Source organism: Saccopteryx bilineata, chromosome 6 (assembly GCF_036850765.1).
Source record: "Saccopteryx bilineata isolate mSacBil1 chromosome 6, mSacBil1_pri_phased_curated, whole genome shotgun sequence".
Classification (NCBI taxonomy): Eukaryota; Metazoa; Chordata; class Mammalia; order Chiroptera; family Emballonuridae; genus Saccopteryx; species Saccopteryx bilineata.
In genome coordinates, this window is record NC_089495.1 from 119,211,344 (window position 1) to 119,228,472 (window position 17,129).

Sequence of the window (17,129 nt, forward strand, 5' to 3'; positions counted from 1 at the left end):
AGAGCGTCGCCCCTGGTGGGCGTGCCAGGTGGATCCCGGTCGGGCGCATGCGGGAGTCTGTCTGACTGTCTCTCCCTGTTTCCAGCTTCAGAAAAATGAAAAAAAAAAAAAAAGTTAGATAAATATTTTATATTAGTTGGTCTTGCATTTATATTTCAAATAATTGGCAAACAATTTCAAAGAGCTGTTAAAATTTTCAGAGAAACAAAGTTTTTAAAATTAAAATGTTAAAACTTTAAAAAATAGCTATGATGAATAAATTAGTAATACATCTCAAGTATTTTACTGTTTCAGAAGAGGTATTTGACAACACTCATGTAGACAGTAAATATTTTTAGTAGAATATGTGCTTTGTTTTTCAAAAACTACTGGGTTTGAAGGCACACTGATGAAAGATGAAAAGTTTCACACTATTGTCATGACTATAAGGAGCATTCATTTTAGTTTAAAACACAAAAATGGCCAGAAATCCCAGCACCAACCCGGTAATATTTTTATTATCTTATAATGGAGCAGAAATTGCAAGTGATCATTTTTCTTCAACACAATAGATTAAATTCACTGTACCCTTCCTTAAAATCCTTTCCTTATGCCTATCTTGCATAGTCTTAAAAATGTTAGGGAAAAAAATCCTTATCTTTAATCTAAAGAAAACAAACTCATAATGGTATTTTATCAAAAACCATAATTAAGTAGAAGGTACAATTAAATTTAACCATGAACACAGGATCTTAGCACAATGTTATCAATGTTTAGAAAAAATAAATGTCTACCACCCTCACCATCTACACGTGGATGTGCTCTACTCTGGTTGAGGCAGCAAGGAAGATGAATTTACATATGGCAAATCCTGTCATAGCATCCAGTCCATGAAGGAGGAACCTTAAACCTAGGACCAATTTAGACAATTAAAGGTGTACATCTGTAAGTAGAGGGCTGATGAAATGCAAGCCATACATATTATTAAACATTGCATTAGAAATGAACCAAATGGTATATAAAACCCTTTGAGTAGTCATTCTCTTTAGTATACTTTTGCATCCTTTTATGATGGTTAAAATAATCAAGATAAGTCCTAACAGATCCTGAAACACTTCTAAAAGCTAATGAATACCAATTCATTTTGAGTAGAGGTTCTCTTTAATCACATTAATTTTGATACATAGTCCCTTTATATTTTTAGAGATGAGATTTTTTTTTTTTTCAGAGAGAGTCAGAGAGAGGGATAGATAGGGACAGACAGACAGGAACGGAGAGAGATGAGAAGCATCAATCATCAGTTTTTTGTTGCAGTACTTTAGTTATTCATTGATTGCTTTCTCATATGTGCTTTGACTGTGGGGCTACAGCAGACCAAATAACCCCTTGCTTAAGCCAGAGACCTTGGGTCCAAGCTGGTGAGCTTTGCTCAAACCAGATGAGCCCGTGCTCAAGCTGGTGACCTTGGGGTCTCAAACCTGGGTCCTCCACATCTCAGTCCGACACTCTATTCACTGCGCCACTGCCTGGTCAGGCGAGATCTTATTTTGACTCATATGACCAATGGCATTATAATAGCACTCAAATAACATTTGGTAAATAAACTGAAATAAATCAAAGTTACATGTTACAAATATATCTAGATTAGTGAACAATGGATCATTTCAACTACTTAATTTGTATGCTTTTTCTCAGTTTGTCTCTAGCCTCTATTTTTACTTTGTACATACCAATGCTTTTTAAAAATCGGATGTTAAAATATTATATTATAAAAAAATACCCCTTGAATTTCTTTTTGGTTGCCAAAAATTATTACTGTTAACTTATTCTGAAAGAGAAAATTTTTAATATTTAATTAGATCCAATATTTTAATTACAGCCATGTGATAACTGGTAAAAAAAAATATTTAAGTATATTAGAAAGTTATGCTTTAAGTTCAGGTCTTAATGGCCCACTGCCAAGTAAACAGAATGCAAACAGTTTTTTTATAATTCAAGTTAAGCTGTTGTTATTTTATATGTTGAAAAAGTTCATTATAACTACTATTATAACAAAATATTTTTTCATTAAACCTTTTTTTATTCATGAAAGAGCAAAAGTCATTTGCCAATTCTCTTTGTTCCAAGAACATGCTGAAGTGTTAAGCAATGACACACAGTCCAGCTTTCTAAGCTTGTTCGTTACAAATCAAAATGTTTCGCTGGGAGGTGAAAATGAACGAGATAAGCCAAGAAGTCTTTCTCCCTGACATTTTCTTCCTATAAACCACATATCTTTAATTTTTTAGAAACAAAGCTATTGAGTAACCTACAGGGCAACCATAACCCTAAAATGTGAGTCTTCTTTAGAAACATGTCTTTCTTCTTAAGAGTCAAGGTTCTCAGAGGCTTAGAAGTAGGTTTTGAAAATAATTCTAATGATGTCACGTAACGAATCTCAGAAAGCAAAAATTCTGGCAAAGTCTGGGTAGTCCGAGGCATGCTGGTCCCAAAAGTGATTTTAATAAAAGTAATGTAACTAGTTCAGTTCCTCTTTTGTTCGTAGTATTTAATGCCATGAAAAGATGGGCTTTCTGTAGATCTTCAATACATTCTCAGCTCTAGACAGAAGAGCTGACTGAAAAACACAAACAGTGGGTATGAAAATTCCTAGATGACTGTATAATGGATTCACTCTTCCAAGAATATCTTGAGTCAACATCTTTTATGTCCCAAGGCAAAGGTGTAGGGAGGGAGTATCCAAGTCACCACACTCCTAGTTCTAAAACTGGCTTCTTCCCTTAAGCTTGCTTCATTAGTTCCAAGGAAGGGTTAGGAAAATATGAATGCATCACCATAAATCCATCAAGATTTTGGAAAACAACATATCTCCTAGAATGCATTGCCTCTGAATGGTAATTTAGTAACTTCTATATAAAACAAAAATATTATCGTGATAACATCAATAATGCTATTTAAGTTTAACATAGCTCTTTATAGTTGAAAAACTTAAGTCTTACTCTTATAGGAAACAATAATTTGAGGCAATGAGGATGCATCCAAAAATTTGGATCAATTTCTTCCAACATGATCCAAAGTCTTGTTTTTTTCTTTTAATTGCATATACAGAATACATTTATTAAAATACAATTTTCTTAATGAGTTCTCCATTTCCATGAGAAAAGATGAGACAATAAAACAGTAAAGTGGTTGTAAGATAGTACGGGACACTAAAACAGAATATGAGGTTTATGAGACTTCTTTGTTTGAAATACCAAGGAATAAGGAAAATATATGCTTTTGTATTCTTAGCATGTAGAATACTGTTAAATAAACCTTTAATAAAACATCTTATATGCGGGTGATGGGTATGCAACATAACTAAACGACAAGATAACCTGGAAATGTTTTCTTTGAATGTATGTACCCTGATTTATTGATGTCACCCCATTAAAATAAAAATTTATTTATAAAAAAAACACAAACATCTTATATGTGTGCATGTATATATGTAATATATTATAAAAATCATTTAATAAGATTTGAGAGTCTTGTTTAAAAACAAACTTTTGAAGCCCTGGCCAGGTAGCTCAGTTTGTTAGTGTCATTCCCAAATGCCAGTGCTGTGGGTTGGATCACTAGTCAGGGCACACGCAAGAAATCAACCAATGAATGCATAAATAAGTGGACCATCAATCTGGTGTTTCTCTTTCTTCTTCTTTTTCTTTTCTCTCTCTAAAATACCAATAATTTTAAAATGACTTTTGAATTAGATGGCCTTCCAAGTTATTTATCATACATCTAATCATTCTACAGGTACAATTACTGGCCAAATAATTTCTATTGTCTTTTATGAGCTATTCTACACTCTTTGCTGACAATATGTATCTCACAATCACTGATATTCATCTGTAGGCACTACCTTAATAGCTTATCACCCAAGAGCAGTCTTCCACTCTTTAATATTCTTTTTTTTTTAATTTTTTTAAATTTTATTTTATTTATTCATTTTTAGAGAAGACAGAGAGAGGGAGAGACAGAGAGACAGAGAGAGAGAGAAGGGGGGAGGAGCTGGAAGCATCAACTCCCATATGTGCCTTGAACAGGCAAGCCCAGGGTTTCGAACCGGCGACCTCAGCATTTCCAGGGCGACACTTTATCCACTGCGCCACCACAGGTCAGGCTGATATTCTTTATTACTTATATAGCTATCTAGAAGATATGTATTTGACTCTCGATAAAATTAAACAAGGCCCAATTGTGCTTATCAAACTACAACTACCAGAGAGGACCATGCAGTTAAAATTTAAACTTTCATGTGATCCTCAGGGTATGCTGTTTCCCTCCACTTAGCATGAAAATGCAAACGTGCTGCCAAAGTGGAGATGATTTTACACAAAGCATGACAAGTTCTCCATTCTTCATGTGATGTGCACTATGCATTATGCCTATCCTCTCCTCGTGTTTTGGAGGATTGCTATGGTGTATGACCAGTTACTTGAAAGAACAGCATGTTAAGATAAAGGAGTTGAGCATAACAGCTGACAGCAGACCTATCACCCATGCATTTATTTATTCCATTTATCCTTTCAAAAAGTGTATCTTGAACACTAATTTACACTAATTATGTGAAAATAAAAATTACAATGCAATATGCATGAACTATGATCCTGGTATACACAGGGTACCAGTTTAAACAGTTGTGTTGTAGCCCTGGCCGGTTGGCCCAGTGGTAGAGTGTCGGCCTGGCGTGCAGAAGTCCTGGGTTCGATTCCCGGCCAGGGCACACAGGAGAAGTGCCCATCTGCTTCTCCACCCCTCCCCCTCTCCTTCCTCTCTGTCTCTCTCTTCCCCTCCCGCAGCCAAGGCTCCACTGGAGCAAAGATGGCCCTGGCGCTGGGGATGGCTCCTTGGCCTCTGCTCCAGGCGCTAGAGTGGCTCTGGTCGCAACAGAGCGATGCCCCAGAGGGGCAGAGCATCGCCCCCTGGTGGGCAGAGCATCACCCCCTGGTGGGCGTGCCGGGTGGATCCCGGTCGGGCGCATGAGGGAGTCTGTCTGACTGTCTCTCCCTGTTTCCGGCTTCAGAAAAATACAGAAAAAAAAAACAAAAAAAAAAACAGTTGTGTTGTTTTTCCATTATCATTAAGAGGTAAAATATATTTAAAATGTAGGAGAGTATCTGAACACTTTTCATATATCATAAGTTGTAACACTCATACTCTAAATGAAGTAGAATAAGAAGACTTTATCATAAAGTGCTCCTGTCACCCACAACAGGGCATCATGTGCTGCCAAGTCTTTGACATGAATTCTCAACATAATTTTCCAAATATCATGCCCAAGAAGTCTCTGGCTTTCCTTACTTCAGTAGGCATTCCTGAGAAATATTTGTATCCATCCTCTTTCAACTCTACACACACTTCTCACAATATAATGACATAAAAGCTCTCCCTTAAGCTTTTTAGCACAGCACTATTTAAACTAACACATATTCATAACTGGTTCTACAAGTCCTGTGAAAATGAGCATTGCAAAGTTACCAGTTGACTGAAAGCTATGTCAACTGAATAACTGTGGGTTAATTATTTTTGTAATATCCGTCACAATATGGTACTCAACATATCACATAAGTGTAATATTATTATTATGACTGGCTTCATTATATAAATAAATATGCTCAATTTCAGCCAACTATGGTATTAAAACTGTGAAATAAATTAATTATGCTCAATTACAAAAGCATAATATTTATGACAATCTAATTCATGCACTTTTTGAGCATCCTCTGGGTTTCTTCCAGGGATTTACTGTCTAGGTCAGGAAACAGATCTTTACCCTCTTGCAAGGCAGCATATAGCACAAGAATTTTGCTTGTTTTACTTGTGACACATGGGGACAGGAAAGAAACTTTCAAGCAGACAGTAATATTGAGCTAGGCTTAAGTGCTTGGAGAACATTTTTTTTCTTTTTTTTTTTCTTTTTTTCTTTTTGTATTTTTCTGAAGCTGGAAACGGGGAGAGACAGTCAGACAGACTCCCGAATGCGCCCGACCAGGATCCACCCGGCACGCCCACCAGGGGCCACGCTCTGCCCACCAGGGGGCGATGCTCTGCCCCTCCCGGGCATCGCTCTGCCGCAACCAGAGCCACTCTAGCGCCTGGGGCAGAGGCCAAGGAGCCATCCCCAGCGCCCGGGCCATCTTTGCTCCAATGGAGCCTTGGCAGCGGGAGGGGAAGAGAGAGACAGAGAGGAAGGAGGGGGGGGTGGTGGAGAAGCAGATAGGCGCTTCTCCTGTGTGCCCTGGCCGGGAATCGAACCCGGGTCCCCTGCATACCAGGCCGACGCTCTACCGCTGAGCCAAACGGCCAGGGCCTTGGAGAACATTTTGACAGGAAGAAATACAAAGGAAACTTTGCCAGAAAATGCAAAGATGTAGAGCTTACACGTGTGTCATTAATCTATTTGTTCAATTATTTGTTTACTAATATTCAACAAATATTATCTAAATGGATACCATTTCAGTGTTAATATTCGTAATGGTACTACGTATATCGAAAAACACTATTCAACTTCAATATCAAGAGGTCTTTGGACGTATGCACTTTATGTCAGCTTTAATAGCTGGTATAGGTTTAAAAAAACATGACAAATTTCTTAAAATGTACTACCAGCTAATAGATACCTTTAGGATGTATAAATGAGAGTTACTTCATTAAATACCAAGGGACATTAAGAATAAATAGGCAATTAAAATTTCAGATAAAATTAAGGTAAAATCACTGGTGCAGAAATTTTATATGACATAAATAAGATACAATATAAACCTAATATGTCTTGACATGACTATTTCTATAAACAAAGATGTTTTATTAACAGCTTACAATGTTCTAAAGTTTGAGTGAAAAAATTTATTTAGTAATTATAACATGATTATTTAAAGAAAAAAATATAACCTTGAATTATGTCCATGAAAAATAAACCTGTGTTCCCTTTCCACATATATTACATTTATGTTCAAGAGTAAGAAAGAAAATAGTTTTGAAAACAACCTGCTTGAAATTGAATAGTATATCTCCTGCTGTGCTTCCAAACTGATGGAACTTTAGTTAACAGAGTATTATTTCAATTTCTAGTCTCATGATGGATTTATGTCTCAGTTACATTAGTTTAAAAATTAAAGAAATTAATATCTGTCTAAATCCAATAAATTTATGAGTTGTTAAAAGTTTACTAATTTTATCTTTAAAACTAAAAAAATTAAGCTTTTGACATAAGTAGACATGGGTTCAAAATCCTGACTCTCCTACAGAACAGCTTTGTAATTTTTAAGGTAGATATAAAGATAAACATGAAAATAATTGTTTAGCCCGACCAGGTGGTGGTACAGTGGATAGAGTGTAAGGCTGGGATGTAGAGGACCCAGGTTCGAAACCCCGAGGTCACCACCTTGAGCACGGGCTTATCTGGTTTGAGCAAGGCTCACCAGCTTGGACCCAAGGTCGCTGGCTTGAACAAGGGGTCACTTGGTCTGCTGTAGCACCCTGGTCACGGCACATATGAGAAAGCTATCAATGAACAACTAAGGTGCCACAACAAAGAATTGATGCTTCTCATCTCTCTCCCTTTCTGTCTGACCCTATCTGTCCCTCTTTCTGTCTCTCTCTCTGTCTCTGTCACAAAAAAAGAAAAATAATTTTTTTAAAGTTTCTAGCATACTGCCTGGCATACAGCAAGTATCTGCAAATATTGCCTCTCTCCTTGTACCTTTTTTTCCTTTGTTTTAGCCTAATAGCTTCTTTATTGTCCTAAATAAATTTTAACCCAATAGTATTTGTTCAAGCAAATTACTTTTGTGACTTTTTCAAAATATTTCAAAAAATATAATAACAGATGACAAACAGAATAGCATGACTACATATCTGAGTCATTTCATTGGACCCACCATTTCTCAAAAAGAATGCAGTGTGCTAGACAAAGCTACCAAGGCCTATTTTTAAATATAACGTTTTAATTAACATTTCTAATTTTAAGGGTAAAACTGTGTCCATGTGTCATCTGTTACCTGTCAGTGATTCTATGACACTGCTGTATCTCAAAGAAAACGTTTATTAAATAAAGGAGACAAAGTATACACTAATATTAATGATATATCACATACAGTTTAATTATATTAGCAGATCAAGTACTGAAACTTAAATTGAAATAGGATCTTTCCCAGTCTATTTAAGTAAAAATGAACTTTTAAAAAGATCATTAAATTTTTTTTGAAAACTTAAATAGATCACTTCATTTACTAAACAGTGCATAGAGAAATGTAATTTTTTTTTTTTTTTTTTTTTGTATTTTTTCGAAGCTGGAAATGGAGAGGCCGACAGACTCCCACATGCGCCTGACCGGGATCCACCCAGCATGCCCACCCGGGGGCGATGCTCTGCCCATCTAGGGCGTTGTTCTGTTGCAATCAGAGCCATTCTAGCGCCTGAGGCAGAGGCCACAGAGCCATCCTCAGTGCCCGGGCAAACTTTGCTCCAATGGAGCCTTGGCTGTGGGAGGGGAAGAGAGAGACAGAGAGGAAGGAGAGGGGTAGGGCTGGAGAAGCAGATGGGCGCTTCTCCTGTGTACCCTGGCCGAGAATCGAACCTGGGACTCCTGCACGCCAGGCTGATGCTCTACCACTGAGCCAACCAGCCAGGGCCGAGAAATGTAATTTTAAATGAATATATTTTCAATGATTGTGTCTTCGATTTTTATTTTCATAGATGAATGGCATCTTTTCCTAAATGCATTTTCATCATAGAACTATTTAGTAGTACTAATGTTCTCAGAGGCCAGATCTATATTTGTGCTCATTAAAAAGGTATATCTATGCCTGACCAGGCCGTGGTGCAGTGGATAGAGCATCGAACTGGGATGCAGAAGGACCCAGATTCGAGACCCCGGGGTGCCAGCTTGAGCAAAAAGCTCACCAGCTTGGACCCAAGGTCGCTGGCTAGAGCGGGGGGTTACTCGGTCTGCTGAAGGCCCATGGTCAAGGCACATATGAGAAAGCAATCAATGAACAACTAAGGTGTCACAACAAAAAACTGATGATTGATGCTTCTCATCTCTCTCCATTCCTGTCTGTCTGTCCCTATCTATCCCTCTCTCTGACTCTCTCTCTGTCCATATAAAAAAAAGGTATATCCATGATGTTATATCCCTGATCAAAATATTCTCAAATGTATTCAAATATTGAGGTCTCAATGAAGCTGAAAGAGAAAACAGAAAAAGAGAGAGTTCCAAAGCATTTTTCAAAAATCACATCTAGATAGAGTTATATGTCCAGTTGAAGTTGGGTTGAATTAAACAGTTTTAATGTTCATTTGGTGTGGATAGGGGATGGGTCATAAATTAGGTAAAAAGACAAGGTTTTTGTTTTGATCTGTCTCTTCAACTTCACTTTCAATGAGAACCAAAATGCTTATGGTGGGTTTTCCAAAGATATTAAAAATATGAATCAAAATGATTTTAATTTATCCCAGACATTATAATGTAGTAAATTAAGATTCACCTTAGAATCTGATCTTGTATGTTTGGCAATGATAATTTTGGGGGAAAAAATTTTAAGAGTTAATTATATTTTCTTTCAACTAACTTGTTTTAAAAAATGAAACCACATTTTTTTCACAAAATACTCAGTCCACAGTCTTAGATACTGTTTAGCATTTTTATGTATCTATATTTATTTACAAAATCCTTCATCTGATATTTGTTATTAAATATTAACAAATTTGTGCATATCTTTATTTTTGTTCCAAGATATGTATCTTTTAGAAAAGATAGATTATTTTAGTTTTCAGTTGCTAAATATAATGTTGACCATCTGAATTACTATCAATTATCCTGGCAGTTAAATATGTAGGTATAAAAATATGACAGTACTTTCAACAATATAATTGTGAAAGTATTTTTTAATTCAGTAGGGTTAGTCAGTACACATCTTAAGTGTTATTGTTATACTTTGATAGAAATTTAATTATGTTAATAACAGGGTTTAAAGGTATAAAAATATTTAAAGGTATAAAATACTGAATAATATTATCGTTTTCCCTAAATCAAAAAGAATATAAATGTTTCTAATGTGTCTTATTTATGATAGGTATGAATTAAGTAAGGTTATCTTACATGAAAAGTTATTTGGTCTCTTACTAATTAAAGGACATAAAATTCATACAGAACTTTAATTTTTTTCATACTTTTCTCTGTGCATGTTGATTTTGACCTCCCAAGAATAACTACAACAGAGAAATAAACATACAAATTACAAAATTTTAAAGGTTATAAGTAATGGAAATGTATCCCACCTCCTATAAATCTTTGCAAATGACCATCAAGCAAGAAAATTAAAAATTATTTAACTTTTCAAATTCAGAAATCTTTTAGAAATGCTTGTAATGTTTGTTTGACAGTTTTTACAAAAAAGAGAAGTATTTTGTATCTGTGGAACATAGACACTTCATGCTTTGATGAATGTCCATGTTCAAGTTCTTACTTAAGATGAAGAAAGGTTCTAAATTTGCAATGACGTATCTTGTCAGTATGCCTTATTTTAACCATCTCTCTGTCTAAATATATATATATTTATTTACTCAATGAATATTAAGCATTTGTTATGTATCAATCTCTCCTACTTGTTAGTATTTGTCTTTGTGTATCACATTCTTGGCATCAATCTGTGAGCTCTTTACTCCATAGTCACAAACAGCAGAGTAGCCAGGCTCTGATCAGATCTCTATTGAAAGGCTCTCCCGTCCATGGTCTCTCATTCATAAACAATGTAAGAGCTTTCTTTCTTTCTATCTGTACTAAACTTTGTTAATCCAAGACATTTGCATAAATTACTGTGATAAAAGTCCATTTAATGTCTACTGATGTCCTGATTTGGATTAACTGCATTAACTTACATAGTTTTTATTTTTATTTATTTATTTTGGTATTTTTCTGAGATGAGACACCCAGGTCAACTTTTGCTCCAATAGAGCCTTAACTGCAGGAGGGGAAGAAAGAGAAAGGACAGGGGGAAGGGTGGAGAAGCAGATGGGCGCTTCTCCTGTGTGCCCTGACCAAGAATCAACTCAGGACTTCCACATGCTGGGCCGACGCTCTACCGCTGAACCAACCGGCCAGGGCTAACTTATATAGTTTTAAGTGTTCCTTCAAGAATGTCTTATAGTCTGACTCTACTGTCTGACGTACTAGTTATCCCTATATCTCATTGATTTTTTTTTTTTTTTTGCCATAAATACTTAAGAGGGCAGGGAATGTTTCCTGGTCTTCTGTGCAGATGAAGAGACATAAGTATTAGAAATGTAAGCATAAATAAAAACATACCACCGCAATGCTTAACATATCAGCCCACTTATATTTTCTCTAATTCAAAGTTTTACTAAATAAAAAAAAAGACTATAACCTTTTAAAGAACTTGTGATATGTAATATTTATAGGAAAGTTAAAAAAAACTAGGACACCTGACAGAAAATATATATATATATTTTTTTAATTTTTATTTTTTTTCAGTTTTACAAGACTGTTCTAAATTTCTTTTTAATAAAACAAACCTGGCTTCTGCCTCCTCTCACTCCTTCGGCTTGGTGCCTACTCAGTAAGCAACCTGCTTCATCTTATAGGTGTGTAATGTAACTGGGAAAGGTCCCCTCAAAAACCATGTGAATAAGGATGCAGCATAATGAATTAATGAATACAACATAGTGGCTAAAAACGAGATAAGAGCTCCCTTACTCACTCCCTCTCTCAAAGTCTCTATTCCCTTGTAGTGTTCCATAGTAACAAAAGGCAGCTCCGAGTTCACAGCTGAAACAAGTTGAGCTGCGAATCCCAGTGATATACCCAGGGAGTAAACAGTCATTGCAATTTCGGTTGCCAAGCCTACTAGGAATCACTAGCCTGGGTCTAGCCACGCGGATAAAAGTGGTTCCGTTTCTCGATAGAGATTGAAAATGACGCAGTGCAATTGATCAACAGGATATTGATGATCACTACCCCTTTCTTCATTCCCTCCGTTTAGGTACCCAGGATGGCTAGCTAGGTAGGACTCACTTAGATTACTCCCAGCAACCACCAAGATCTCGATTTTCTCCCAATGCATACAAAGCTAAAAACAGCCTTCCTCCCCAGCACCGCGGCGGCTGCAGCGGCTTTGTTTACCATACAAGTCACACCGAGGGTTCACTCCTAGCCCTCTCCGGTGCTTTAAAGACTGAGAAGCATCCCCAAAGTCCTGCTCAGCGCGGGCCAGACACACAAAGCTTACAGATCTGGTGGACCCTGGAAGAGAAACCATGCCGCGGGAGCCTCCCGAACTCCTAATCCCCGGGGATGCCAGTCCACCTCCCCGGAGGGAGCCGGCTTCCCAGGCATCTTGGGGGAACTCAGCCGGGATCCCAGAAAAGAGGCGACGCGCAGGTCGGGCTAAACAGGAGCTGTGTGAGGCGACACCCCTCTTTTTCCTACCTGTAAAGTTACGATGTTCTGGCTGAAGAGGGATCCGTGCAAGGACTGGCCACGCTTCCAGTTCCAATGGGACACCCCTTGGTCCCCGCCGAGTTTCGGAGCGTTCCAAGGAAGACGGACGAGACCGGAGCCCACGCAGCTGGCACCGAACTGGGCGGAGAGAGGATGCTCGGAGCGCAGCGCCTTGGGGGAGGGGGAGGGGCGGCTTGGGAGGAGGAGGGAGCGAGCGCCTGGGGAGGAGGAGGACTCGCCTACACCCGCCCCCACCGATTCCTCTGGGTAAAGGGAGCGTTCTCACGGATGACAGCGGATTAGTCCAGAAAAAAGATCCCTGCCCTCAGTCCCGGGAGGCTGTCTGACTCGGTGTCAGCGCAGACCCGTCTGGGAAGGGACAGTCCCTGAAGATGAGCGCAGCGCGCAAAGCTCTGCGTGGCTCTGAAGGGGACCCGCGCGCCCTGGCCAAAGCAGACGCTCAGTGCGCGGTTCCGCTACCTCGAAATAGCCTCGACGCGGCTCTGGGTCAGCTAGTGGGACAGGCGAGCTAACCGCGGGCCGGTCTTCGCCCGGACAAGTGGCTGCTCAGAATCCTTTCTGAGATTTTGGGAGAGAGTCCGACGCGCCTACGGGCTCCCGCGAGCTCCGCGGTGATGTCCGACGTCAGTTTGTGCCCCGACTCTGCTTCCGCTCGCTGCTCCTACCCCGGTAAACGGGCACCCAAGTAGGGGGCAGATCGCCGACTTGAAAAAGTAACCTCACCCCTACCTCGGCAACTCTCCGAGCTTCTCCCCCTCGGGCTGCGCCGGGCTCCCGCAACCCTTCTTCAGTCCTCAAGGTGTCAGACTTCCCCTGCAAGAGCAGGACTATGCTGCTGGCCACGCGAGTCGACACTCGAGACAATCGCAGTGGACTAACGAAGGGGCACTGCGTTCCTCCCACCCCCGCCCAGCTTGGTCTTCCCAACAGGCATGGGAAATCAGTAAGTTTCCAAATGTTAACCAAAACCCAAACGCTCATCAACCTAGAAATACGAGGTTCAGTGGCTTCAAGTGGTGTGTGTGCGTGTGTGTGTGTGTGTGCGCGCGCACGCGTGTGAGTGTGTGATGTGTGATGCTGGCATAGCTCTTAAGATTTCAGGGTAAAAGTGGTCTCCAGGCCAACCTCTGACGTTTACAGGTGAAAATAAGATTAAAGCGCAGAGAGGTAAGGGTTTAGAGTGGCAAGGTGAGCACTAACTTACTCGCTGTGACTGATGCCGTAATTCCCAGCTTGTCATTCACGGTGGATCGGTGGATCGTACGACTTGGTTGTCCATTGCAGAGCAGAGTGGCATCTGTGCGTCATCCAAGCTATCCGGTTAAAAATCTTCAGTTTCTACATGATTTTCTATATTTCCCAAAAGCCCTGGGGTGCTGTGAGTCGCCAATGGCACCTAAGCAGATGCCTGCTCATGCTTCACGCTTGAGCAACAGATGAGTGGCAACCCTTTCTCCCCATCTCGGCAAGGCGTTGTTACACTTTCTGGGCATCAGTGCTGTGCCCGCCATGCGGGGGACAATTTCTTCCCAAGGAATGTTCCCCAAGGAGAGTCAAGGGAGGCAGCGATCCTGCACCAACACAAAGACTCTAAAGTGCAAGATTAATAATGCAATTCCTTTTTGATTATCTTTTTCTTCCCCTTCTTATTTCACTTGAATTAATAGGTGTATTTTATTTTGTTTTGCTTTTTTTTCTTTTCTTTTTTTTTTTAGTATTTACGTGAATGAAGAGGCTATAGTTAGAAATCACTAGTGTGATGTGCGTGCTGCTTTTTTAAAAAAAATCCCTTTTCTTATTTCTAACTGTCTCTTTTTCTCTAGCTTACTGCTCTTCTCATGGGTTTATCTCAAGCCCAGCCTTGATCTGGGTTCTATATTTCTAGGAGCACTACCTGTAGATGGTCTTCTTCAAACTATTCAGGTACACTGAGATATAGCTGGTTCCTATAATATAGGTCCAGAAAACAACCAGAGGGAGACTAACAAAAATTTTTCTTTCTTTTCTAAATTCCCTTTTACTCTTCACCACAAAAATACATTAACATTTTTAAATGCTTTTAATTTTACTGGTTTGAATTTTTTTATATTAAACAATGGCTTTTTATAAAATATACAAGAACACATTTCCCTGTAGATATATGTGTCTATCTGTAGACATATATAAGTCCACTTTCTATTAAGGGTAGGGGACAATATATATGAAAATCTATTTTATTCAATACAACTATAATTTTGTAGTTTCATGAAATAATGTTCCTATTAATCATCAGTAATTGAAATGTTTTAATGCCTAAGAAACAAGAGTGAAGCTAACATTTATTGATGTAATGTTTATCTCACTTTGATTAACAATATTGTACATACTGTTTGAGTGTGTCTTTAAAAATAAAGTCCTGCCTGACCAGGCGCAGTGGATAGAGCATTGGACTGGGCCTCAGAGGACCCAGATTCAAAACCCCAGGGTCGCCAGCTTGAGTGCAGGCTCACCAGCTTGAGAGAGGGGTCACTGGCTTGAGTGTGGGGACATAGACATGACCCCATGGTCACTGGCTTGAGCCCAAGGGTTGCTGACTTGAAGCCCAAGGTTGTTGGCTGGAGCCCAAGGTCACTGGCTTGTGCAAAGGGTTATGAGTTCTACTGCAGCCCCCTGGTCAAGGCACATATGAGAAAGCAATCATTGAACAACTAAGATGCTGCAACCAAGAATTGATGTTTCTCATCTCTCTCCTTTCTTGTCTGTCTTTGCCTATCTGTCCCTGTCTCTGTCTCTGTCACAAAATAAATAAATAAATAAGTAAAAAGATAAAAATAAAAATAAACTTCTGATAGAATACCTCATAGTGAGATGTGTATATGTCTTTATAATACATTTTATTTTTTATTATTGAATTTATTAGGTGACACTAGTTAACAAAATTATATAGGTTTCAGGTAGTGCACAATTCTACAACACATCATCTGTACACTGTATTGTGTGTTCACCACCCCAGGTCAAGATTCTGTTCATCACCAATTTATCCCTCCATATCCTCCTATACCTCCTGTATAATATATTTTAAATACTGTACATTCAAAAGAAAGTGGAACACTTAGCCATTGATTAGAGATTAAGAACTTTACTTTGCAACCTTAACATCTGTACCAAATAATAAATGCCCTCCAGCCTCTTTTAGGATATGTTCTTTACAACAAATGCCATCTCTGTCAGGATGTTGGTGAGAGGCATATTTGTCTATTTCTCTAATTTGTTATTTTTCCTAAGAAATAGGCTTGTAGATCTACAATAAATACAGGCCAAAAAGGAACAGTGAGAGCAGCCATCTGAGTATCCTGTGTTTCCAGGGGAAGAAGAATGTTGTATTGATCCAGGAGATTCATTTTTAACAGTTTCATGTGATTATTGATTGCTAACCTCATGTCACCTACTAAAAGGATTAGCAATTACAAGAATATTATTTGAAATACATTAAAAAACACAAAGACACAGTGAACTATATATATCACAATCCTTAGCAATAGAAGGAGGAAGGTTTATTTTGTGTTTGTTTATAATTTTAAAATACAAATTTGGTATTATTTCACAAACATGCACTCCTTCAAAATGCAATTCACTGAAGTCAAATTATTTTACAATAAAATGTTATATGCTGACTGGAAATTTCTTTTTAGCACCTTAGAAAACAAGAAAGCGTTCTTGTTTTGAAATTAACAAGAGTCAAAGGACCCAAGAAATGATAGCGGTAAGACAATTCTCTATAAAGCTTGTTCATGGCTAAAGCATGCCATGGAACTTACAGTTGTTTTAGGAATGCAGCTTTTAAGTTATTTCTAAATATCATCCTTATACTTAGGAATTGAACATGTAATGCATAAAGCACTTTCACCCAAAGCTGCTTTATCTCAGAGATAATCAAAGAGAACGGTACTGGGAAAATTAAGTTTTACTGATGTACTACTATTAGCATTTTATGTAATAGCAATACACAGTATAATATTATGCTGTCATCCAATACATGATAATGGCCTTTTCTTTTTCTTTTTTTTTAATAAATTTTTATTAATGGTAATGGGATGACATTAATAAATCAGGGTAGGTACATATATTCAAAGAAAACATGTCTAGGTTATTTTGTCATTAAATTATGTTGCATACCCCTCGCCTAAAGTAAGATTGTCCTCCGCCACCCTCTATCTAGTTCTCTGTGCCCCTCCCCCTCCCCCTAACACTCACCCTCCCTGCCTCCCAAATTCTCCCTCCCCCCACCCCTGGTAACCACCACACTCTTGTCCATGTCTCTTAGTCTCGTTTTTATGTTCCACCAATGTATGGAATCATGTAGTTCTTGTTTTTTCTGATTTACTTATTTCACTCCGTATAATGTTATCAAGATCCCACCATTTTGCTGTAAATGATCTGATGTCATCATTTCTTATGGCTGAGTAGTATTCCATAGTGTATATGTGCCACATCTTCTTTATCCAGTCTTCTATTGAAGGGCTTTTTGGTTGTTTCCATGTCTTGGCCACTGTGAACAGTGCTGCAATGAACATGGGGCTACATGTGTCTTCACGTATCAATGTTTCTGAGGTTTTGGGGTATATACCCAGTAGAGGGATTGCTGGGT

General features: G+C 38.5%; 1 protein-coding gene across 1 annotated transcript in view; it reads right to left on the reverse strand.

Moving 5' to 3' along the window:
- The window catches only part of TRPC4 (transient receptor potential cation channel subfamily C member 4), a 270,133-nt gene extending 257,494 nt beyond the window's left edge, over nt 1–12,639 (reverse strand). The window contains exon 1 of the mRNA XM_066234980.1: nt 12,470–12,639. The gene's annotated coding sequence lies outside the window, so the exon portion shown is untranslated. The remainder of the gene's footprint in view (nt 1–12,469) is intronic.
- Nucleotides 12,640–17,129: the final 4,490 nt, after the last annotated feature.